Here is a 25,179-nt window from a genome sequence, read left to right on the forward strand (position 1 = left end):
GAAGCTAGGGCTGTTACAAAGAGAAACCCTGTCTCAAAGCACACATACACAAAAGAACAAAGAAGGAAGGAAAGAAGGAAGGAAGAAGAAAAGAAGGTTGAATAAAAGTAAACCCCAAGGAAGTCTTAGAATTTAACATTGCAATTGTTCGTAATTCTGGACAGTAAAACAAATTTTCACAGTGTACATAGTAGGTGCTTAATAAAGACTTCTTAAAGTGCTGAAATTGATAAAAACAAATCATTAGGGTTTTGTTATATTTCTTGCCATTAGATTATGCAATATTTCTTGCTTTATTGAGTTTCACTTTACTTATGTGCTTCATACTGTATTTTTTGTTTCCATTATCGTGTGTGTGTGTGTGTGTGTGTGTGTGTGGTGCATGTGTGTGGGCAGATGTGTGGGTATGCATGCATGTGAAAGGCTAAGGCTGATGCTGGTAATCATCCTCCATCATTCCCCCATCTCTCTTTATTGTGACAGGGTCTCTCCATCAATCAAAGCTTGCCTATATGACAGTCTTGCTAGCTAGCTTGCTCTGGAATTAACTTCCAAGTCTAGAGTTACAAGCTGGCTTCCATGGTTACCAGATATCCAAGTGAGTTCTGGGGATCTGAACCCTCGCCCTCATTCTTACATGGACAGTGGTTTACTTACTAAACCCTATTTTGTGTGTTTTGCAAATTGAATGTGGGAATCTTGAATACAGCAAGTCTACTGGTGCTATTTTCCCAACAGCAAGTACACAATGTCGTGGTTTGATAACTGCCATGGTATTTCAAACTTTGTTATTATTATTATTATTATTATTATTTTTTTTTTGGTTTTTCGAGACAGGGTTTCTCTGTAGCTTTGGTGCCTGTCCTGGAACTAGCTCTTGTAGACCAGGCTGGCCTCGAACTCCCAGAGATCCGCCTGGCTCTGCCTCCCGAGTGCTGGGATTAAAGGCGTGCGCCACCACCGCCCGGCCTTTGTTATTATTTTTATACCTGTTATGTTGATTTAGGACCTTTCATCTTTGGAAGTGCTATTAAAATTGTTTTGGAGTACCACCAACTACACATATAAAGGATGGTGACTTAATATTGTGTGTTCTGATTGCTCCACTGACAAGCTGTTCCTCCATCTCTGTCCCTCTCCTAATGTCTTGAGACATAGCAATAATGGAATGAGGCAGATTAATAACCCTACAATAGCATCTAAGAAATAGGAAATGGGTCTTGCTCCTCACTTTAAATCAAAAGCTAGAAATGCTTAAGGTTAGTGATGAAGGGTATGTCAAAAGCCAACCCTGGCCAGAAGACAGCAGCCTCTTGAGCCAGTTAGCCAAGCTGTGACTACAAAGGGGAGGCTCTTGAAAGGCATTAAAAGTGCAACTTCGGTAAAGATACGGATGGTAAGAAAGCAAGACAGCTTTGCTGCTGATACAGAGAAAGCAGGCCTGGACAGTGGAGCAAACCTGCCTCAGTACTCCCTCAAGCCAAAATCGAATCCAGAGCAATGCTTGATCACCTCAATTCTGTGAAGGCCGAGAGAAGCGAGACAGTGGCAGAGGAAAGGTTTGAGGGAGGGGGCTTTTAGTGGCCATCTCTGCAGGAAAGCACAGGTGTCACAGCAGGTGCTGATGTGACGCTGCAGCAGAGCTCACGACGAAGGCAGAGCGCTGAATAACAGATTCCCAGCATAGATGCTCATTTGCTGTCTGCAAAGTCCCAGGCCCTTCAGAACTACAGTAATTCAGCCAGGCGGTTATGGCGCACACCTTTAATCCCAGCACTTGGGAGGCAGAGGCAGATGGATCTCTGTGAGTTCAAGGGTAGCCTGGTCTACAGAGTGAGTACAATCAGGACTACACAGAGAAACCATGTCTTGGGAAGAAAAAAAAAGAACCACAGTAATTCTGCTCCGCCTGAGCTCCATACGTGGAGTAGCGGTGGCTGGGTGGCAGCGCCTGTTTACAACATGCTTAGTCGAAAGCTTACTGTTGAGACCTACTGCTTAGGAAAGAAGAGTTCAAAATATTGCTGCCCTTTGATAATGTACCTGATCACCCCAGAACTCTGACAGAGAGGTGCAATAGATTAATGTTGTCACAAGTGCTAATACAACATCCACTGTGCAGGCCCTGGGGTCAGGGACAACTTTAATTTTCAAGTCTTATTATTTAAGAAACAGAGATTACAGCTGCCCCAGGTAGTGATTCTGCTGATGGACTTATACGACTCAAACTGAAAATCCTCTGGAAAAGACTTGCCATCCTAGATGTTATTGAAAACGTCTGTAAATCCTGGAAAGATGGCAAATACCAACACTGGAGTTTGGAAGGAGTGGCTTTCAAGCCTCATGGACGGTGCTGAGGGGTTCAAGACTTCAGCAGAAGAAGGAACTGTAGTTGTGGTGGAAAGAGAAGGAGCTAGAATTTGAGGCAGAGCCTAAAGATATGAATGAATAACTTTTGCAACCTTATGATAAAACTTGGAGTTTCATGTGTGAACAAAAAAAAGTGGTTTCCAGAGACAGCTGACCTGAGGTCATGGGAGTTTATAGACTCTGGGAGCCTGCATGGAACCGACCTAGGCCCTCTGCATGTGTGTGACAGCTGTGTAGCTTGGTCTAACCATGAGGTTCCTAGCAGTGAGATCATCACCTCTCCCAGCATGCTTAGCTGGCTCATTGGGAACCTGTTCCCCAAACTAGATTATCTTGGCCGACCTTGATGCAGGGGGAGGAGCTTGGTCCTGCCTCAACTTGGTGTCAAGCCTCGTTCACACCCATGGGGGGTCTGCCACCCATGGAGACAACTTTGAAGGAGTGTATAGGAAAGGGAGAAGAAGGGAGGTGAGGGAGGAGTGAGAATGGGAGGAGAGGAAGAAAGGAAAACTGTGGTTGGTATGTAAAATAAATGAAAACAATTTAGTTAAGAAAAAGGGGGTTTCTGGGGATGGCATCTGCTGTCACAGATGCTGTGAATACTGCTAAGCTGACATCACAGCACTGTGGAACAACAGTCCCACCTTGTCACTTGTATTTTAAATAAACGCTGATGGCCAGTAGCCAGGCAGGAAGTAGAGGCGGGGCAATGAGAATTCTGGGAAGAGGGAAGTTTCAGTCTGCAGTTGTCACCCAGACAGAAAGGAAGCCAGACACAGAGCAAGCAAGATGTGACTGCCTTGCTGAAAAAGGTACTGAGCCATGTGGCTAACATAGACAAGAATTATGGGCTAATGTAAGTTATAAGAGTTAATAAGAAGCCTGAGATACTAGGCCAATCAGTTTATAATTAATGTAGACCTCTGTATGATTTCTTTGGGACTTAATGACTGAGGGAACTGGGCAGGACAAAAACCTCTGTCAACATCACAGGGTTCAGACTATCACAGAATCTTAGGCAATAAGCAGCAGCCAGGTTTGAGAGGACTGACTTCACCTCTGAGGGAAGTTCTTCTACGGGTAGAATACTACCAAACAAAGAAACTGTCCATGTAAGGAAGAGACGGTTCACATAGTAAGCATCATAGTTCTCTTATTGTAAGGAATTGCTATAGCCACCCAACTTCCAGGTACCACTTCCCTGATCCGTTGATAGCCATTGACATCAATGTCAGCAAAACAATCAGGACTTGTTGAAGACTCAGACCAAGTAATCAAATATGTTTAAATTAAGGATCTATGTGTTGTTCTTAGAGACACAAGGTACCTCATGCCTAACAGATGACAGTGGTACAGTAAGAGGCCAGCTTCCCCATGTGCTAGCAAACATCTTGCTACTTGCTTTATGACAGTATTTGGTGTGAAACCAAACTCACAACATCCACAAAGCATGACTACAGCCAATTATACTATTCTTTACAATGTAAACAAAGGGCAGAGACAGTAAACTAAGGTTCAGCTGTGTAAAGTTAGAAGTCCTTCAGAAGTACAGAAAGTTGTAGGTAGGGTGACAGACCTGCCTATGTCAGGTCCCTGAATTTATGGGGCCCTAGCTTTTGAGACTTGACCAAAGCCCTGCACATATCTCATGATGGAGAATAAAGTTACAGGAAACTCAAGGCAGTTGATTCTGTGATTTGTTTGAAGGGCTAACAAAGGTTGATTATCAGTAGATGGATTCTGAGAAATGTGGACTTCAATTATTTAAGACATAAATGTTTCCCCTTATGAGGTTTAAACAGATCACGACAAATCTGATAGTTTTTTTTTTTTGCCATCAATAGTTGTATTTTATCTGTGATAGGAGGGTTTTGATATTTTTATCAAAAGATTTTATGACCAAATTGTCAGAAATTGGGGAGTTTTATAGAAAGAATGTACAATTCAGCTCATAGATTCATAACCTTAGTCTGTGAAAAGGGATATGGCTATAGATTATATAGCTCTAGTTTTTGCTAGGAAAATTTATATGCTGTCAAGATCTTTATTCTATTGAAATTGAACTGGAAAAGGCCCTTAAATCTGTGGACTGTAATAGAGCTGATTGATAAAAGAGATTCAAAATCCCTTTTCAAGGTTACACCTGGGGAAGGTGGTGAAGCCCTTCCCTTGCTGTTGGGCCCAAGACACTCCAGCAGCAAATGAGATCTTAGCCAGGCTACTCAGCCTCTCCATACCTAAGTTTCCCCACATGTAAAACAGAAGTAGTCACAGTGCCACCTCACATGCTCTATTGTAAGGACAAAATGAATTGATACAAATAAAGTATTTTGAACAGGAATTGGTTTATAGTAAGCAATTGATATATGTCAGTATTTATTATTATTATTTTTCAGTAGCTTCCAGAGCAAAAGCCCTCCAGCTGGGCAAAGTGTGATATTACCAGCACCTCTCCATTATTCAGCCTGGAGAGGAGGAGTGGATCTTTCAAGATGAATACTCATTTGACTGTGACCAGTATTTGGACTTTTTTCTACACCCTCTGGCAGCTGCTCTAGGATACAGTCTAGACACGTTGACGGAGACAAGGCTCAGTGAATGTCTACTGTAGACTAGGTATTGTGTTTATAGATGCAATTCACTCACACTCTTCCAATGACTCCCTCAGTATTACATTTTATAGATGAGGACACTGAAGCATGGAGAGGTTACCTAACTTGCCTAAAATCTACAAACTGGTTGAACTCAGTTCACCTTCTCAAGCTTGCTCTATGTGGACATGCAATACAGATGGAGGGTAAAGTATCTGGAATATTTCCAAATGTAGCAGAAAGAAGGGGACTAGGAAATTCCACCAGATTCAGGCCTAAGCAGGAGAAGCCAACCGTGTTAACTGTACTGAATGTCAAAGTCAAAAGAGATTATTGAACTCTGCCTAGAGCCAGGATGGCACCAAAATCCTAGTAGATCTAAGCTGGAAGGCAAGGCAAGGGATGGTTAAATGAGGATCCAGTGGGTGCTCTCGGCAATATCTTCATTTTAAAGCAAGCCCATAGCTTGGCCAGGGAGAGTTCTCATCTTCAAGACAAGAAAATAAGCAAGGGGAGCTAAAGTTGGAACAAGGTCTCAATCTAATCAAGAAAATGCCAGAAGTGGACAAACATCGCAAGTAAAAACAAAGGGTGAATCCAGAAAGGGGTTCCCTGAGATCCATCTACACACACACACACACACACACACACACACACACACACACACACACACCGTGGCCATCTCTAGTCTGATCACCTTATCTCACCACTTAGGACTTGCATATGGCTTCCTAGTGTCCTCAGATAAGGTCAATGTCTTGACAACTTTTAGAATGCCCTTCATGGTCTGGCCCTGCCTACCTGTCCAGTCTGCTTGCTCTACGTTCATCTTTCATCCCATCAATACAAGCAGAAACAAGTGTATACAAAATCCTGGTATTTATACATGCTATCCTGCTGACCTCTACTCAGAACACATGTCCACCCACCTCCAAATCAGGTAATTCCACCACCCTGCGGTTTCACACTGACCAGAACTTCCTCTGAAGCCAGCCTTGCTTTCATCTCCTGAAATTGACCTGCCTGCGAGGAAGGAGTATATTATGACAAGACATTTGCACTCCCCTCTTTGACTACTGGACTATTAAAACATTGAGCCCCAAAAGAGTAGAATTTCTCCAAGATTCTTCTATTGAGAGGAGGAGAAGAGGAGGAGGAGGAAAAAGAAGAAGCTATTTTCCAGAGCAGGAATGTCTCCTGAAGGAAGGTGTATAATTTATTAGATGATCTTGCAGAAGATTCTTGGAGATGAGACAGTGGTGAGTGGAACCATACATCTAAAAGTTTCATCAAAGAAGAAAGCACTGCGGGGTGGGGGTACAGAACCCTGGCTTGTTGGCACCTTCTGCAACCAGTCTTCATTCTCCACCTTTTTTCTCAGTGGCTTGCAGTCCCCTTTCAGGATTACGTATCCCATACACTAACCACCTCTGTCTCCTCAACTGAAAGTCTCCGGAGGGCAGGCCAGTATCTGCCCTGTTTCCTTTCATATAGTCCCAGTGCCTACAGCCAAGGAGATGTAAAAAGAAATACTTGTTTTCCAAAACAAAGGAAAATAAAAGCCTGAGGTAGAGAAGCTCGTGGCGAAGACCTCTCACAGAAGACCAAGTACATGCTGGCCACATCACTGAGTGAAGAACACACAGACAATGAGGCTCTTAGGAGCATTTGGAAATGCCTCCAGAGGTTTAAATTTCAGCCACTGACTTGTGTAGCCACAAAATAACAGGTGTCTGTAAAGTACCAGAGTTACTTAAAACATCTCAAACTATCAGGAGACATGCAAGTTGGGCTCATTCTTACCTTGTGGGACCAGTTGTGAAGTATCTGGCTGACAGAGCAGGGGAAACAAAGGCTGCAGAGAATTTTGACTACCTCTGCTTAGAATTGGCATGGCCTACCAATTAAAAGGCAGGGAAAAGCAGGGGGCCAGCACTCTCCTTTAATCCAGATCTCAGGAGACATAGGCAGGCAGAGCTCTTGGAGTTCTACGACAGCCAGGACTATATACATGAGACTACATACAAGAGACACTCTTGGGGAGAGAGGGAGAGAGGGAGGAAGGGAGGGAGGGAGGGAAGGAGGGAGGGAGGAAGGGAGAGGGAGAGAGAACAAAAGACCTCTCTCAACAAAACCAGAAGCATAATATTAAAAAGTAAGGACAAACTAAAGTACAGTCTATTTTGTTTTAATCATCCACAAAGCTACATCTAGATCAGACTTGGGTGGGGGGAGACAAATTAATCCAAGACTTCTTATTTTGTTATAGCTTAAAGCAAACAGCTTTTTAGCAATACTATGAAGCAAGCTGGTAAAATAAATGGAAATGAAGTCCAAGGGGTTTAAACATGAAAATTTGGGGAGAAAAGAACTCCACAAAGCAAAACAGACAAAATACAAGCCAAACCAAACAAAAGCTAAATCAAATAAATAGGAATTGCCGTGTGCCCTGGAGGGCTGCCAAGGAGCGTGAGTTTCAACAAAGAATGCTCTGCCACCAGCTCAGAAAAGATGAAGCAGTGAGTCTTCCACTGCTGCTGGAAAGGGGGTGGTGTAGCGAGAGAGGGCAGCGAAGCTATTTTCGACACCACAGACAGCGCTAGAACCTTCCCCAGGACCCACGAGGGCAAGCTACTGCTCCAGTGCTGTCTACCTGCAGCGCCTTAAAAGGATCAAATCCATGAGGCTGAGACACAACTCAGTAGTGAAGACTCTGGCTGTCCTTGCAGAGGACCTGGATTTGTTTCCCAGCATCCACACAGCAGTTACAACTGCCTGCAGTTCTAGTTCCAGGAGATTTTAGGCCTTCTTCTGGACTCTACACTCATGGTTCACAGATTACAGGTTACACACAGGCAAAACCATACACATAAAATCGCAACTTTTTTAAAAAAGAGAATCAAATCCACATCATGACTGTGCAAAGTCCAGCTAGGCAAGATTTTAGCATGAAGAAGGATGCATGATGGTCAGGAAGTTCCATCCTTAGCTGAGGAGTCATGACAATTGCTGGCTGTTGAGTAGAAGAGTCAGTCTGAGAACAGGTCTGTATCTTTGGGGTAGAGCTGAAGCAGACTGACTGAGTCTTACTCCTCAGGCTTTGGCTGTTGGGAGTCATAACAATAGTAGCCACACCACCAAGACAACAGTCCCTGACAACTGAGCACTTATCCTATGCTAGCCAAGAGCTGAGTCCTTTGCATGAATTATCTCCAACAATGTATTACTTAGTTTTACAGCTGCCCACTCTGTGCATAGGGAACCAAGGCAAGTTGAGGTTCTTTTTAAAAGATCTCATAGCTAAAACCCAATGGGCCAGGGATTTAGACCTAGTGACCTCAGATTCTTTCAAGCAACAAAATGTCCAAAGCCCCAACAAAAGGCAGAGGATAACCAACACATGGATATTAGTAGGCACAGTATCTACCCTGAACTATATGAGATACAACTAGGGTAAATTTATTTTATATGAAAGAATTAGGAAGTCTGGGCACGGTGACACAACCGTACTCTCAGGACTCAGTGAGTAGTGGAAGGAGGAAGATCTTAGGAACCTCGGGCTAGCCTGAGCTATATAATGAGACCCTGTCTCATGCAAAAATGAAAAAGAGAAGAAAGAATGAAAATTCTTTTATTTGCGTTATGATGGATTCTTGAACTTTAGAGCCTTTAAAGAAAAGACCCCTACTCTTTCAGGTCTGCCGTGTCTACCTAGCAAACTGAGGCTGTTCAGACAACTCAAGGGACTAGAGACAGAAGCTGCTTATCTGTTCTGTGGGAGCTTCTTATGGGGAGAGGAACATTACTCAAAATGTGAACTTATTTAGATGGGCACTCTGGGGGCCCCAGAATGTGACATCCCTTCAGCTTCCCCTGGCTTCTTCCTCAAAGGTTTGCGCTGCTCTCCTTATTGAAACGTCTGTACATTAATACAAGCTTTTCTTTTTTACATGACCTATTTTTCCAATGGGACTGAGAGGGGAAATTACAAATGCATGTTTAAAGCCACACGAATATTTAAATTCTCCCTATTTCTGTCATGCATTTTTTAGTACTTTCTATGTGCGATGAAAGATAAAAACTTGTATGCATGATTAATTGTAATGATGGAAGAACGTTAGGCAGTTGCTTAAGAAACGAGAACAACAAAGGAATAAACTACTGCAGACATCACCAGGACTGAAATGACACTACTCTGTGTACTCCATTTCCATGGCAACTAGCAACGGGAAGATGAATGTTTCCTAGTTACTCCGCTCTGCAGTTCACGTCTATAAATCAAACTTGCATAAAGAACATAAGATTTCTGCTTCGGACTGTACTCAGAGTGGGTTTATTTTCCTGTTACTGTATAATTACGGAAAAGCAGCAGAAAGCAATGAGGTCATTTTTAGTGGGGAACAAACTCAGAAATTACTAATATACCTGCGGCATCTGATGCCATTCATCTAGCAAGAACAAGAAGCAAATGAAAGCCAGCAAATGAAAGCCTGTCTGCTTCATGGGGACAGCCCGTCGCTCCCTGGCTCTGGCTGAGAACTGCACATGCGGAGACTGGTGTGCCCTGCTTCCCCTAGCTGACTTCTCCAACATAGGAGCTCCCTAATTACCTGCCTCAGGAGCAGTCCGAGTTTGCATTGTGGTAATTGAGCAGGAATGCACTCCATATTTAGTATAGAAGTTTACTGAGGTGGAACAATACACAGTTGTTTTTATTTACACAGAAAATGGCTCACCGTGTGAAAGTCAGGATAGAAAAATAGCAGTGTTGTGGAATTGGAAGTCAGTTGATCCCAGTTAGGATGCAAGTCTGTTTGACCTTGGGTACACATAAATGTCAGTTCAGCCTCCATGTTCTGAGCTGTGAAGTAAGATGGTGTATGTGATTCTTAGGCATCTCCACCATCCAATTCCAAGGTGCTGCAAAGGCCAAATCTCAAAGATCTCAATCTATCACAACAAAGACATTAGCTGTGCTAGTCCTCAAAAGAGCGTGCCTAACTCCTGTGTTTTTAATGTCTCTATTGGCAAAAGCGCCAAGCTGGTGGTGTTTCATGATTATCATTCGATTTGTTTCAACTTTCCAAACCAAAACACAGAAAATTTACTAAAACTATTAATTCCAATTAAAAGACAAATAATCTTATAACCTATTTTTATAAATTTATAATAAATATTTCAATCTAGGCAACAGGACTACCTATTGATCTCCACATGGTGGAAGCATCTTGCAGCTTCTTTACGTCTTTTGTGGTGACTGAGGTTTGAACCCAAGGCTTCGCGCCTGCCAGGCAAGCACTCTACCACTGAACTACATCACCAGTCATGCACCCTGTTTCTTTAAGCCCGCAAACTTAGATGTGTTCAGGTTCTTCTGGAGTTTATCTTTGTAAGACCAAGGCTCAGCAATGCTCAATAAAATTCTGTGGAACAAATAACTGGGTAGATGAACAAAGTCTTAGTGACCCCTCAGCTGTCCCTTGTAATAAATGGGCACTTCCTTCTCCAACCATAAACAGCTTCACATAGACATACAGACATCCCCGTGGTGGACACAAAAATGTCTGGAATCAAGATAAAACCATGTTAGTGTTTGGGGGGTAAATTTCTCTAACAGTTTTATGAAACTTTTTGACATTAAAATAAATCACTTCTCAGTGTGGAGCATGAGCGGTCCCTAACCTGAGAAAGGCTTCCTGACCCTTGCTAAGTCCTCTGGGTTTGCTAGTGATATCAGAGGAATTGGGTCTCTGCATCCAGCCACATTAAAGTGGACAACAGCAAAGGTGCTCCCAGCCCGTATGCTCCTGATCTCAGGGAATGTTTATGCCACCTCTGGGGAAGGCAGGCTGTAAAAAAACTGAGGAACTGGCAGACAGTACAGGACCATGCAGGAAATTCAAAGCAGGGTCAGCCTGTGTGGCATGCTATTGCTCTATTTGGACCTCATCACAGTTTTAAGCAATGGCTTAAAGGGTTAAACAAACCTCACCCTCCAAAAAGCAATGTGCCTGCTGTCACAGGAATATATCCATAGAAGAAAAAAAGCCCTGGTAGTAACAGCACGAGTCAGCATTTGTAAATCTAAATTTGGCTCACACACATGACCAGGAATACCACTCCACTTCTCTAGCATCCATTACTGGCCACACCCCTCTCCTCCAGATGAGCAGGCTCAAAAGGCTATAGCAGGATGGAGTTAGATGTTACAAAACCCTGTAATTTCCCATGCGTGGGCATTAATATAGGCCAATTATATCCACCCAGAAATTTACTACAAATGTACTCTGCTGGCCATCCAAGAAATTTGGTCCATTTATTAACCCTAGAAATACATAATTTGAGCATATACATTTTATGCTAAATTTTCAAAACCTAATAAAATAACATTTATTAAGAAAAGCTCCAGGTTTAACTGCTTCTCCTGCGTGTGTGTGTGTGTGCGTGTGCGTGTGCATGCGCGTGTGTGTGTGTGTGTGTGTGTTTTCAATCAAGAGTACTTAGCACCACCAACTGGACAAAGAGATCTACTACATCTATTACACATGTGCTAAGCATTCAATTTGTTTTGTTCCTTGAGAACAGATCATACGTTTATTTCACATTTAATTTATGATAAACTAATTTACTTCACTCATCAAATAACATTAAAAATGCCTCTTTTGTCAGTCAAATTAAAGATTACTCACATGGTTTTTTTCACATAGGGAGGCATATTTTGGCTAGATGAAGTCATTAGAGTAAACCAAATCTACCTAATAGAGCTAATTTGATTTATTCCACTATAAACTCAGACTCAAAAGCAAAGACTTAAGGCTGCAATAAAAATTAGAAACTAAAAAAGGGAAAGTTTGATGGAACCACATATCACGTTAGTCTACAGTCTTTACAGCAGACATCAGTTTAGCTGGAAGTAACAGCGACTGAGGATGTAATTCACGTTTAAATATTTTTTTTAATTTGTTCAAGATTCTTGATTTAGCATGTGAATATATGCCACCAATGATCTTGCCTTCCTAGTTAAGGGAACGTGCCTGGCTATCGGTGTCAAACAGAGAGAGTCAAGGTGAGCCCTTAGGGTGAAGATATGATCTCTACGTTATAAATCAACCTATGAAACAACCATCCCCAAGAAGTTAAGTTCAGCTTATCCCCAAAACCAACAGATCTGTGGACACTGGCCTTCTATAAAAAGCGCATCTAGTCATCTGTGGTAAGGACAAATTGTAGCCTGGAGCATGAGTAACAACAGCAATATGACAATCTAGTCACTGGAGACTTCTCTACTAGACAATGGGCAGACAGAAAAACAGGCTGCAAATGTGTGCTGAGTTTCTCTGTAGAAATCGACAATTGAAAGCCCAGGAAAGAAGACGAGTGGGAGCTGGGTAGGAGCACTTGCTTGTGCAAGCATGGGACCCGACATCCATGTCAGAAAGCTGGGCATGGCTGCAAGTGCCCATAACCCCAGCATTTGTGGGTGGAAAAAAGTGGATCCTGGGGGATTGACAGCCAGCCAGACTAGCCAAAACAGAGAACTTTCTAGTTTCAAAAGAGAGCCTTTCTAAAGAGAATGAAATGGAGACTAATAAAGAAAGAAATCTGACATCCTTCTCTGCACACACATTCATTCACTGCCCCTCACACTCACATTCACACCCCCCCATATCGCACATACACACTCACATTCTTGCAACACATATACACACACTCACATTCTTGCAACACATACACACACTCACGTTCTTATTCCCTACACACATCACACACACACATACATTTATGCACCCCACATATCACACACACACACATCACACATATGATACCCTCCCCCCCACAATCAAGGGAAATAAATGAATAAGACAATTGGTAATAGGAAAATATAAAATGAAAGGCCAATAGCTGCTCTCTCCAACTTAACAGGTGATTTTGTCATGCAAACACTGAACAAGTAGACTTATTCTTTTTGTTTTGTTTGTTTGTTTACTTCATTTATCCATTCAGTTACATATTCACTAGATGCTCTCTCCAGCGAGGCCAGATAAATTCCTTGAGGGAGCATGAGTGAGCTGCTTCCTCTGTCCTTCCCTCTTCTTCAGTGGGTGCTGCTATGCCATCTCCAAGACCAGGCATCTTAAGTAAGATACTGAAGATACAAAAGTACTGTACCAACTCCCTCTCCTGGCCCCCCAGCCAGTCATACACGTGCTGCACAGACACATGCAGGCAATACACCCACATACATAACATTTAAAAAACAGTCATTACAGTTTTAAAAATTTTTTAAAAAGAAAAGCATTTTGTAAGTTTTGTTTATGTTTCTATATATCCTGTGGTATGTCCCTGGAACAATACTTTAGTTTGCACTGATAGACTTTTTCCTGACATATAATCACAAAAATTGTATATTTACAGCATACAACATGCTATATCGATGTATTCCTTGTGTAATAATTTCTACAATCAAGCTAGTAAATAGACTCATCTTCTGACATAGTTGCTTTGTGTTTGTATATACTAAGAGTATTCAGGAACTATGGTAAAAAAATACAGTACCTTTAATTACAGTTATCATATAGCTCACTAGGATATAGTCACTGTAAAAGTACTTTTACAGTTGTCCTTTTAACCAGTAGCCCATTCCCACTACTGGACTCTGGCAGCCACTGCTCTACCATTTCTGTCAATTGGATGATTTTTAGAGTCCACAGGAGTAATACCATGTAATATCTGTCCTTCTTTGCCAGTTATTTCCTTTTGTATAAAATCCTGCAAACTGTGGCACATGCAGACTTCCTTTTCTCTTAAGGAACAGCATTTTACTGTGTGTGTGTGTGTGTGTGTGTGTGTGTGCCTATAAGGCATAAAGAGAGGTATGTATGGTTACACACCATAATCATTTTTATCCATCTATCCACTGGTGGGCATGTAGGTTGTCTCATATCTTGGCTATTGTGAATAAGACTGCAGTGAACATAGGACCATAGATTTTTAAATGTTTAAAAAAAATTTTAATTAAAATATTTTTCCTTTTCCCTTTCCCCCCTCCAACCCTTCCCATTCTCTCCTTCAAATTGATGGCCTCTTCTTGATTTTAATTGTTACACACACTTACACACACAAATACATAAATAAAACCTGCTGAATCTATTTAGTCTTGCGTGTGTGTGTGTATGATTCAGCCTGACCATTCTGTATTACATAACCAATTCTGGGGCTCATCCCTGGGAGAGACTAATTATCCCTCTCTCATTAGTTGCCTGAAGCTCTTTGTCTAGGCGTGGACCTCATGAGATTTCCCCTTGTGTATTAACATGTCTATTAATGTTGATATTTTAACTGAGTTAAATCTAGTCCCCAATTATTATCAGAATTGTATTCCTAAATCAAGAAATAAATTGAGATATAACAAAAGTACTTGACCATAATTAGAATAGCAATATGCTATATAAAATTAAATATCTGGATTGTTTATTAGTTTCCTATGACTTTTATTTTCTTCGACCATATAAAGTAATTGAGAAGTAACTAGGGCTTGGCTTGAACTAGCAAGAAAGGAGTCCAGAAAACAGGCAGATTTTACAGTTGACGTGAAAGATGTCATGAGGACTCAGAAGTTAATATAGAGATGGTGCAGAATGAAAGAGAACCATGTCACTGCCCATGATGTAAAAAAGCTGGAGAAGCTGGACAGTGATGGCTCATGCCATTAATTCAGGAGGCAAAGGCAGGCAGATTTCTGTGAGTTCGAGACAAGCCAGGTCTACAAAGCTAGTTCTAGGACAGGTGAAAGAAAAGAAAAGAAAAGAAAAAGAAAAGAAAAGAAAGAAGGAAGGAAGGAAAAGAAAGAGAAAGAGAAAGAGAAAGGAAAGGAAAGGAAAGGAAAGGAAAGGAAAGGAAAGGAAAGGAAAGGAAAGGAAAGGAAAGGAAAGGAAGAAAGAAATCTAGAGAAGAGGAAGAAACAACACAGGGCTTCTAGGCTAAATGCCATGGGAAGATGACAATAAACCCAGAAAGGACAGAGAAAAGGAAAAGAGAAGGGGGAAGCAGTTTTCCAGGCTGGGGGAACTAGGTGGATCTGTGGCAGGGAAAGAAGTTATAACAATAGAGAGAATGGTTGCTGAAGAAACATATCTCCCTTTAGAATGGGGGGGGGGGGGCGGGAACGAGGCCAGCACAGAGGAGAATTGGTGAAAACTAAAGAGATTGTAGTTGTCCTTTTCCCCTAAAAAACAACAGAAGAAATACGGAAAAGACTGGAAGTGAACACAGAAGACTGGAGGGGAACACAGAAGACTGGAGGGGAACACAGAAGACCGGAGGGGAGCACAGGGAAGACTGGTGGTGAGGATGGAAGACTAGAGGTGAACACGGAAGACTGGAGGGGAACACGGAAGACTGGAGGGGAACACAGAAAATACTGGAGGTGAACACGGAAGACTGTTGGTGAACACGGAAGACTGTTAGTGAACACAGAAGACTGTTAGTGAACACAGAAGACTGGAGGGGAACACGGAAGACTGGAGGTGAATACAGAAGACCGGAGGTGAATACAGAAGACTGGAGGCGAACACGGAATACTGGAGGGGAACACGGAATACTGTTGGTGAACACGGAATACTGTTAGTGAACACGGAAGACTGGAGTGGAACACGGAAGACTGGAGGTGAACAGGAGATAGCCATGGAACTTAAACAGAATCTGAGATGCTCTCCACAAGGCTGAAGTCAGGACTACCTCTGTGTGGCGTAGTGGGAAAGAACTATAACCATCAGAGAATAAGCCATTACAGAGGGTTGACTCTGCATACAGTGTTACACCAAGAATACGGTGTCTTGGCAGAAGAGTATGGTCACAGGAACAGGAGGGGTCAACAATTTGCCAGAAAATTCCTGTAGCAGGGAATTGAAGACAGCTGAATTCAAGTTCTTCTGGGTAGCGATGGGATATGGCATGACCTGAGGTTCCAACATCAGGCCATGGTTGGGAAAAGAAAGTGTTCCAACTACCAAGGCCCAGATCAGTTAACTAAGTGCAGAAGAAGGCATTGGCTAATCCATACTAGACTTTGGTGAAATAAAGATTATAATCTGTATATGAATGTGAATGTGACCCCTGCATGGGTTCACACAGGGGTCAAGGCAAGCCTGGGGGGGTTGTGTGTGCAAAACGATCCAGGAAGATGGTAGCAGAGTTCACACTGGATGAGACACACACACACACACAACAAATTAACTGACAACAGGATGGGTGCTGTGTCTTGGGAGAGAATGAAGGCAAGTGGACAGCAAACTCAGCCTGCAGACTGGCAAAAACCAAGTAGGTAGGTGTACCAGTGCCCACTTAATAGCTTAGAACATGCAGCTGAGATCAGAACCAAAGATGGGCCTAGGTGAACATAGGGAAGAGAAAGTAATAACAGTCCTGGGGATTGCTAGCTGCTGAGAAGAAAGAGATGGGGAGACAGAGGGATGAGGGGAAGCAAGAGGATGCATGTCTGGCCACCAGAAACCTGCTCTGAGGCTGTACAATTCTAGGTTCCTCAGGTGAGGAGGACAAAAGTGACAAGGAGACAAAATGGGGGAGACAATTAACGGTAGCGAGATTACAATGTAACTGCTCTGTGTCTCAGGAGGTTGTCTTGGGGCCTGAGGTACTCAAATCTTCAAAGAGCCATCAGTAGGCTCAAGGGTCACACAGGCAGAAGCCAAGGGAAAGAGCATGCAAGGCAGGGCTTCACTTCAAGTCTACAGAGGATTTAATTACTAGTTCTGATTTTCTCCAGCAGCTAGTTTCAAACAAGAAGGGGAAAAGGACAGAGAATGCAAGCAAGGTAGAAATTAGAAGCCACAACATTGAACTCACTGCAACTGAGTAAAAAAATCTAATGAATCAAAGCACAACCCTGCCTTATGAAGACAGAAAATAAACAGGTTAGCATATTCAACCCAGTCAAAAATATACCTCCATTCACCAGATTTACATATTTTTTACACTGCACTTGGCAGATATTTTGGTGTTGTGCTATAATTCCCCAGGAAAGATGTGTAACACACACTTTCCTATCAAAGCAACCTGAACTTGAGTGCTTGCAGGTTTTTGCTTGATAAAATGCTGTTTCAGCTTCCTTTGTGTGTATTTCTGTAAACAGTACCTTTTGTTTATATTGCAGATAATCAAACGATATCTCAACAATCAAAACCAAACCAAACCAATTCACAGGAACAGGAAAGAGCTACATAATTATGCAACCGGTTTATCAAGAATACTTTTTGGGCAACATGCCTGCCTTTCTCGTGCTGTGGAGATACAAAAGCATAGCCCTGCCTGCAGAATGCTGATAGTGCTGGAAAACAAAAAAAAAAAAAAAAAAAAAGAAGTGATTGACTTAAGAGTATAAGTTGCAGAGTTAGCCTGTCTGAGTCCGAATCTCGGTTCCATTACTAACTATCTGGTGGTCTGGAGCAAATGCTTTGACCTCTCCAAGCCATTTCCTCCAAGCCATTTGTAAAGTGGGCATAGATAGTACAGCCTGTGAGCTTCCACAGTCACTGGCACAGAGCAAACCCTCAGGCAAAGCAGTTACAGTGACTGATTATGCTAACACGGCATCATGCCTCAGCAGTTCTAGAGAACATGAAGGGTGTTTTGTGGGCTCGAGCAGCAAGGGATACCATTTAGACAATACAGGAGAGAAGAGCAGTGAACCTGGCATGAGTAGAAATGTGGGAAGACAGATGAGATAGGATCAACATGGTGAGTGGATTAGAATGGTGTTTAACCTGGGGAATGTACAAGAACTCCAAAAAGGCATTCCAGTTTCTGTTTGTCTGTCAGGCTTGCATGTTAAGCTAAAGAATCTAGATTTTTCTATGAGAAGCAATGAGAAGCTATTGAAGTAAGAAAGTAACACTAAAATGTAATGATAATTTACTCTCATTAGTCTAAATTTAACTAGAAAGGTAGACAGTGATTTTCAAAGTTTAATATGAATATCAATCATGAAGGGATCATATTAAAGTAAATACAGGGAATTCAGTGGAGCTGAGATTAGCATTGCCAATAAGTCCCTGCACTAATACCTGTCTCTAGAGCTCACTGCAAAATAAGGATATAGTTATTCAATGTAGTTTAATGGAAAAGAATGGCTGGGTAAAAGGAAGGTAGACAAGATGTCAAAACTTCAGGGAGCAAACACATAGGCTTCCATGTCTGAGATAAAAATCTAGTCCTGGAAACCTTCAATCCGATTTTAGGATAACAATTTTGACATATTTCTTAATATTCTGAACCTATTTTCCATAATATTAAAACACAATTTTGAGGCAGAGAGAGAAAAATGGCTTCAAGTTCAAGTTCAGCTCGGCCTACATAGCATGTGACAGACCAATCTGGGTTGCAGAATAAGACTCTACCTTGAAAAAAAAAAAAAAAGCAAAATAGCATTTTAAATATCTCATAAAATATAAAGTTCCTTTCACAAATGCATGCCTTTTATCTGATAAATACAACATACAGTATGATTAAAATTCACACCCTAAAGTTCACTATCTACTACAAAGGGAAAAAACAAATAATTGATTCCTTTTGCTTTAAAGGAAAGAGGCATGAATACATTCATGATGTGTGGCTATTAATAACACCAAGGATGACTGAACAGGTTAGCAACATTTGGTCACGGAAAGAAACCACGGTAGTAGTCACTGATATGACAGTTGAATTACAGACAGTTATATGACATATCTAAGTAGTTTCTTACATGACAGTTGTGCTAGTCAGCCACATATGTAGATGAGGAGCTAGAGACAGTGGCCAAAACACTTGCTACAGTGACATCTCCAAACCAAACCTAGGATTGGACGGCTGTCAAGCCGAGTAATTTCCTCTTGAGAACAGCCTTTGTTACACTGACAGACCACATCTGTATTCATACTGTGGAGGCTTCAGAATATCCGTGGTACACAGAGAAAATAAAAGTCTGCCACACTACTCCCCATGATAAATAACTCCACAGTGCATTTCTGAGTTGGAAGAAGCCTGGCAGCCCCCTTACTGTGGAAACAAAGAGAGTCCAAATGAAAAGGTTCAGTGGTAAGACTGGTCAGTGGGAGAGCTGGGACTAGAACTCACGTCTGCTGATCCCTAACCAGAGGCTTCACTGACCTCCATGGCCCTTCCACGGCACCAGCGTTGCACTTGAGAAATAAAGTAAGCAAGCAAGCAACAACGAAGTGCAGTGAGACCCTCATTCTCTGCACTGGCCGCTCGTTTCCAACGTAGCCAATTGTCGTAAACAACTGAGCAGTGAGCCGTGTGGAGTGTGGTGATAAATATTCTACCATGCTGGCTCGTGCTAAGCACATGTTCTGATGCAGGGAAGAATGTATGTATACAAATGACTATGCAAGAGCACAAAGACAAAGATGTTCATGCAGGGCTAGCAGCTTAAAGCAGGAAGTTCAGACAATTTCCTCGTTAGGGGATGGAAAACATATGGGCAAAGTACAGGGCAAAAACCAGCTTTCAAGACTGGAAATACTTTACTCTCTGGGCCTTAAAAGATGATTGAAATTTGTGTCTCTATTGTTTTTAACATAAGAAAAATACAGAATCTAGGAATCCTAAATCAAATCATGTATCTTTGATGATGAGAAATTAGTTAGGTAAGCTAAAGTAATGAAAATAACAGACTCTAATTCAACCCTGTGTGATGAAGCCATCATTCTTCTCCATTCATTTTCTCCTCTAGTCCCTGGACTTTATTTAAATTCTGAGTCACCAGTTCTAAACTTTGTACTGGCAAAATGACGTTCTTCAAGTAGAAAGAAATGATTTATGTCAATGGGGCCTCTGAAAAAAAGCTAGTAATAAAAATGACTAGCATAGAACTATTTATGTAGATGGGTTTTGTACTTTTCAATTCTGATTGATATATAATAATCATGTTTTTTTCTGGGAAATGGCATGGTATTTCAGAAAACTACCTGTTTGGGCAGGACACAGAGATATAGCTAGTGACTTCTGTTTATGTATGGCTATGAATAATGAGAAATGATTTCAAGTCTTTAACATTTTCCTATACAGAACCACGCAAATAATTACAGATGAACAACCACACTCACCAGAGTAGGCACTGACTATAAGAACTCCGATTTTATCTAGGTCATGTGACTATACTTGAGTCACATTCTGATATACAAAGTCAAAGCAGGGAAGCAATTCTACTAGAGTTGGCTCAAGAACATGACGCACAGCAAACTGGCTGCTCCCTGAAGGGCACGGGGGCAGCCAAAGAACACAGTGAGGTACAACAGTTCAAGGGATACAAATGCTCTGAAGAAACAAACGTCGTCTTAAATCACTGTCCTTCAGGCCCGCTGACTCTGAAAAAAACATCCAAAAAACAGAGACATCTGTTGGCCCATTTTACCCCAGCTCAGGACGATCCTTCCATCTATTGCAGCTGCGACACGAGGCATAGCTAACTTTTTTTTTTGTCAAGAGAATATGCATCACCCCCTTTGAAAATTGCATTCCTAAACTTCAGCCTCCTACCAACACTCAGACATTGATCATGTAGTATTTAATGAGACATGATGTTCTTATTTACAAACAATTTCAATACCCCCTCCAAAGAGTTAGATAGATGGTCTATGTACTTTGAACTTCCTCCAAGTAATATGAAGGGGATTCTGACATCAAAAATATCATTTATAACTTGAATGTCTCCATGCATGGCTGGAGGGCACTTTGGTGGCTCAGTGTTTCCATTGCACACTGGTCTGTTGCCGTCCGACTGTGCACTCGGGCCTTTTGAACACACACTTTTCATTTAATAGCTGGGAAGCAGAGGAGGCTTGCTGGAGTTCTTTACCAGTTGGCAGGTGGTGGGAATGTACAAAAACCAACAAATACCAGCACTTACAATAAGATGGAGAAGTAAACATACACACGCACAAGGAAAAAGGCCACTCCCTGATGACAACTGAGGATAGAAGCAGTCAAGAGATTAATTCATAAAAATCACATGCAGGAAGAAAAGGTTGAAAACAAGGCTACATGAGGCCATCAGGATCCAGCCTTAAGCTTAAAGTACTCTTCTCTAGTCTGTGAGAAATAAGCCATGAAGAAAACTAGAAATGAGAATTTTTGCCAGCACTGGATGTTTCAAATTGTGACAAATAGACCAACAATCATTTATTAACCACAAGGCAACATGTCAGTGATCAAAATGATGGGAGATAAATCCATAAACTCAAGGAGCTTGAAGTACTTTATGGGGATAATCATAAACACTGCATGTTTATTTAGCGCATAACTGATTAACATATAACAATAAATTCTATCCAAGTTTAAGAAAGGACACACAACTGTCCAATGCAGGGATAAACAGGGTCTACTGAGCAGTGCTGCAGAAGATAGTTCAAATCTGGGCAGGCCAGGAGCAGGGCAAGTCCGTGCCAGGAAAGGGAAGGAGAATGAACTGAGAATGCACATCACACAATCAACAGCACAAACAGCATGCCAGGAAAATAGACATTCAAGACAAGTGAAAGCCAAGCCTGGAAAGAAACCAGATGTTGGAAAGGGGGCCAGATGCTGAAGAGATAGGTTAAAGAGTTTTAACTGTACTCAGTAGACTCACTAAAGATCTTTTTGAACATAAAGAAGACAGTACTGTGAAGTTTCCAGTAGTTTCGATTAGTGTTTACGAGGAAATGTGATGCTTGTTTTGATCCCCAAGTGTCTGAAGCAGCCTGGGAAGTGACTTCGACTCCACAGTAACACACGATGCTAGTCAACTCATCACAACTCTTGTCACTTTTTACTGTGTGTGAGAGATCAAGAAAAGAATTAACTGAGAACTTCTGAATACAGCATTGTCTTGGATGCAGCCTTGGTAACTTTAATGCAAAAATATACAAAGCATAACTACCAGCTCCAAGAGGAAAAAAAAGTTGCCAAGTTTCAAATATTGAAAGCAGCCCCCCCCCCCCCCCCACGTTTCTATTTGTTTTGAAACAGGGTCATCCAGGCTAGGCCAGGACTCATTATCTGGCTGAGGCAAGCGTTGAACTCTTGAACCTCCTGTGTTGGCCTCCCAAATGCTGAGATTATAGGTGAGTGTCACATATCCTGCCTAACAATAAAAGCTCTAATTACTGTTGCCCCGGTAAAGCAAATCATATCTCTACAACAAGACTGAAGATATACATAAACAGCATCGAGGAGATACTATAAAGTAACAGTACAGCAGAGTCACAAAGAGGACAATAGATATAGCGCAACAAAGAAAGAGAAGAAGAAAACTAATGAGAAAATAAAAGGTCACAATGGCCAGTTCACAGATGAAAACAGACATCACAGGAAACGTATGAGAAGACACAGTGAGAAGACTCAGCTGTCAAGAACACACACGGCTCTTGCAAAGGACCTGAATTCAGTACTCTGCACCAATGTCAGGCAGTTTGCAACTGTGTGAAACTCCAGCTCCGGGGAGCCTAATGCCTCTTCTGGCCTCTGTAGACAACTGCACTCACAGCGCAAACCCTCACATAGACTATACATGCCTACAAAAGATTAAAAATTAAAACAAAAAAACTTTAAAAAGGACTTCCATCATAAGAATAAACTAGCGTTTCAAAGAAAAGGAAGTTGACTATAAAAATTTTAGCATTGACCCATTATAAAATTTTATTCAGTTACAATGTTCCGGGTAAGTATTTCTGAATATAAAAGGCAATAGGAAATATGGTTCTTGTGATCCTTAAAAGCAAAAGCTATAGGACATGACTTAGAGATGAGCTTTGAATCCATCTAACTGTAGGACTAACAAGACTGTAAAGGAAGAGGTAATAGCTACAGAATAACCAGAATATGAATTTTAGAAATAAACATATCTATTGAAATCTACATGGCTTTTTACTTATGCTACAATCAACAGAATGGCCAACTATTCACCAACATCATAAAAATCCTGTTTTGTTCTTGCAGCGCTCTGAATTTCCCATGAACATGCCAGTGTTCTTACCACAAGTTAGAAACCAAAGTAACGCTTTGCTGCATCATGTTCAAGGAGGTTTGGCTTCTGTTATTTGCTTATTTGGCTTTATACTGTAGTCTGATTTGGTTTACAGAATGAGCGTATGAGAAGGGCAGCCACTTCTGAAAATGGCTACTACTCTTGGTCTCTAGAAATTTCTCCAGAAGGACTGGGTAGCCATTATATTGAAAGATTGATTCCCGCCCCTTAAGTCATTCAAACCACAAGGAACTCTTATCCTGTTGAAATTCCTCCAGCTTCTCCCTTGGAAATGTCACAGCATTGTCCATTGTCAAGAGCCCAAGCAGCTCATTTTCATTTTTCTGTGCCGGAAAACCATTTGGAGCACTGACACGGGGATGCTTTTGCTTACGGTGTCTCAGACATCTCTATTTCTTTGGTCTATTTCAATCTGCACAGAGAGGAAATATTTTTCTTTCCCCTTTGAATCCAGTAATTCTTTATATTCATATTCTTTCACTTTTAGTTTATAGATGATGGTGTTTATAATAAACTAATTTTTAAAAGAATTCACTTTTATGTGTATATACACATGTGCTGAGGCTCCCTTGGAACCAGGACAGTGGCAGATCCTCTGGAGCTGAAGCTACAGGTGTCTGTGAATCACCCAGTGTGTGTGCTGCCTCTGCAAGAACAGCAAACCATCGTAACTGCTGAGTCATTTTCCAGCCCAATATAATGGACTTCAACAAGTCAGGCTCAACCAGCTGGAATGCCTTGCTTTGGCTGTATACTATGGTGGTCTCCAAATTGCTTTGGGCATACAACACTAGTAAATAGCACACAATTTGATAGCACAAAATCTACAATAGAAGTATATGCATTTACAGCATGTGCTACTGTATTATTATGTTATCATAAAAATATAATAGAAAATAGCTAAGTAATTTAATATGCAGATTTTATTATTAATGGCAAATATCTGTGCTATCACTAGAAATTATTCATAGCATTTAATAATAATGTGATTTAATTTATTATTTTGGAACATCTTCACTTAATCCTTTCTGAGTAATTTAAAGTTCAATTTGTTTCAAGACTTGGCTCTAAGAGCTGTCATGGATACCTATTAAATTATACAGCTCTAAGTGAGACCAGGTGATCATGGCCCTGACACCTTCAGCTTGTAGTTCCATCTACTGATAATGAAAAGGTTAGCCGGTTTTGAATTTGTTAAATTAATATTGTTTTGCTACTGCTGACTGAACTCCAGAAATATATATCTACCTTCTCTGATATCACATGTAGGTTTTGAAAATGTATTAAGGTTTTGGTTTTACAAAAATAAACTTGCATTTATTCTCTGACAATTTTGTACATGTATATGAGGTATTCTGACTACATCCACTCCCCACCCCCTCCTCTATCCCCATCTCATTCCCTCTGGAATCCTTCTGCTTCCCAGCACATCCCCTTCTTACTCTTATGACATGTTTTTAATGACCCACTGAGTCTCAGAATGTGCATGAGATGGCTGTGGATGAATTACCAGTGTCACACTCCTGAAGGCAGACACTGCCCCTTCCCCCAGTCATTACCAACAGCTGCTCAGGAAGCATGCAAGCCATACCTACTGGTACACTTGAAAAAATTAAAACTTCAAAAACTGCAGGATGTTCTCTAGCCAGGTCAGGACATTTTATTTTTCAACTTACCAAAACACAGGTATAAAGAGGTTTAATAAGCAACACACATGATTTTGTAAAATAAAGTCTTATTTACAAACATGTTTGCAAAAATGCTCTCTACAAGGTGGTAGAGCAGAGTTTGAACTGGAAGCTGTTAACTTTTTGGCTCATGGTTAAACACTGTCTCTGTCTCAAAGGGCTATAATAAAGTATTTTTCCCAAGCCTGGCCTGGTGGTTCAGACATGCAATCCCAGCTACTCGGGTGGCTGAGGCAGGATAACACAAATTTAAGACCTTGCCTGGGCTACACCCAGAATGAGTTTCAGGCCAGCATGGGCAACCTGTGAGGCCTGCCTATAATAAAAACAAACAGGGAGCTGGGCTTATAACTCAGGGATAGGGCACCTGTGTAGCACACAAGAGGCCTGGGTTTAAGGCTCAGTACCAGGAAAAAAAAAATCTACTTTTCTTCAATTCTCTACAAGGTAGCATCCACTATAACCATGTAACAAGCATTTAAAGGTA

At 41.4% G+C, this 25,179-nt stretch overlaps 1 protein-coding gene across 2 annotated transcripts in view; it reads right to left on the reverse strand.

Moving 5' to 3' along the window:
- Positions 1-25,179, reverse strand: part of Efcab11 (EF-hand calcium binding domain 11) — a 174,028-nt gene that overhangs the window by 118,233 nt on the left and 30,616 nt on the right. The window lies entirely within an intron of this gene.

Source organism: Alexandromys fortis, unplaced genomic scaffold (assembly GCF_014885135.2).
Source record: "Alexandromys fortis isolate MF-2015 unplaced genomic scaffold, M_Fortis_MF-2015_v1.1 scaffold_63, whole genome shotgun sequence".
NCBI classification, from domain to species: Eukaryota; Metazoa; Chordata; class Mammalia; order Rodentia; family Cricetidae; genus Alexandromys; species Alexandromys fortis.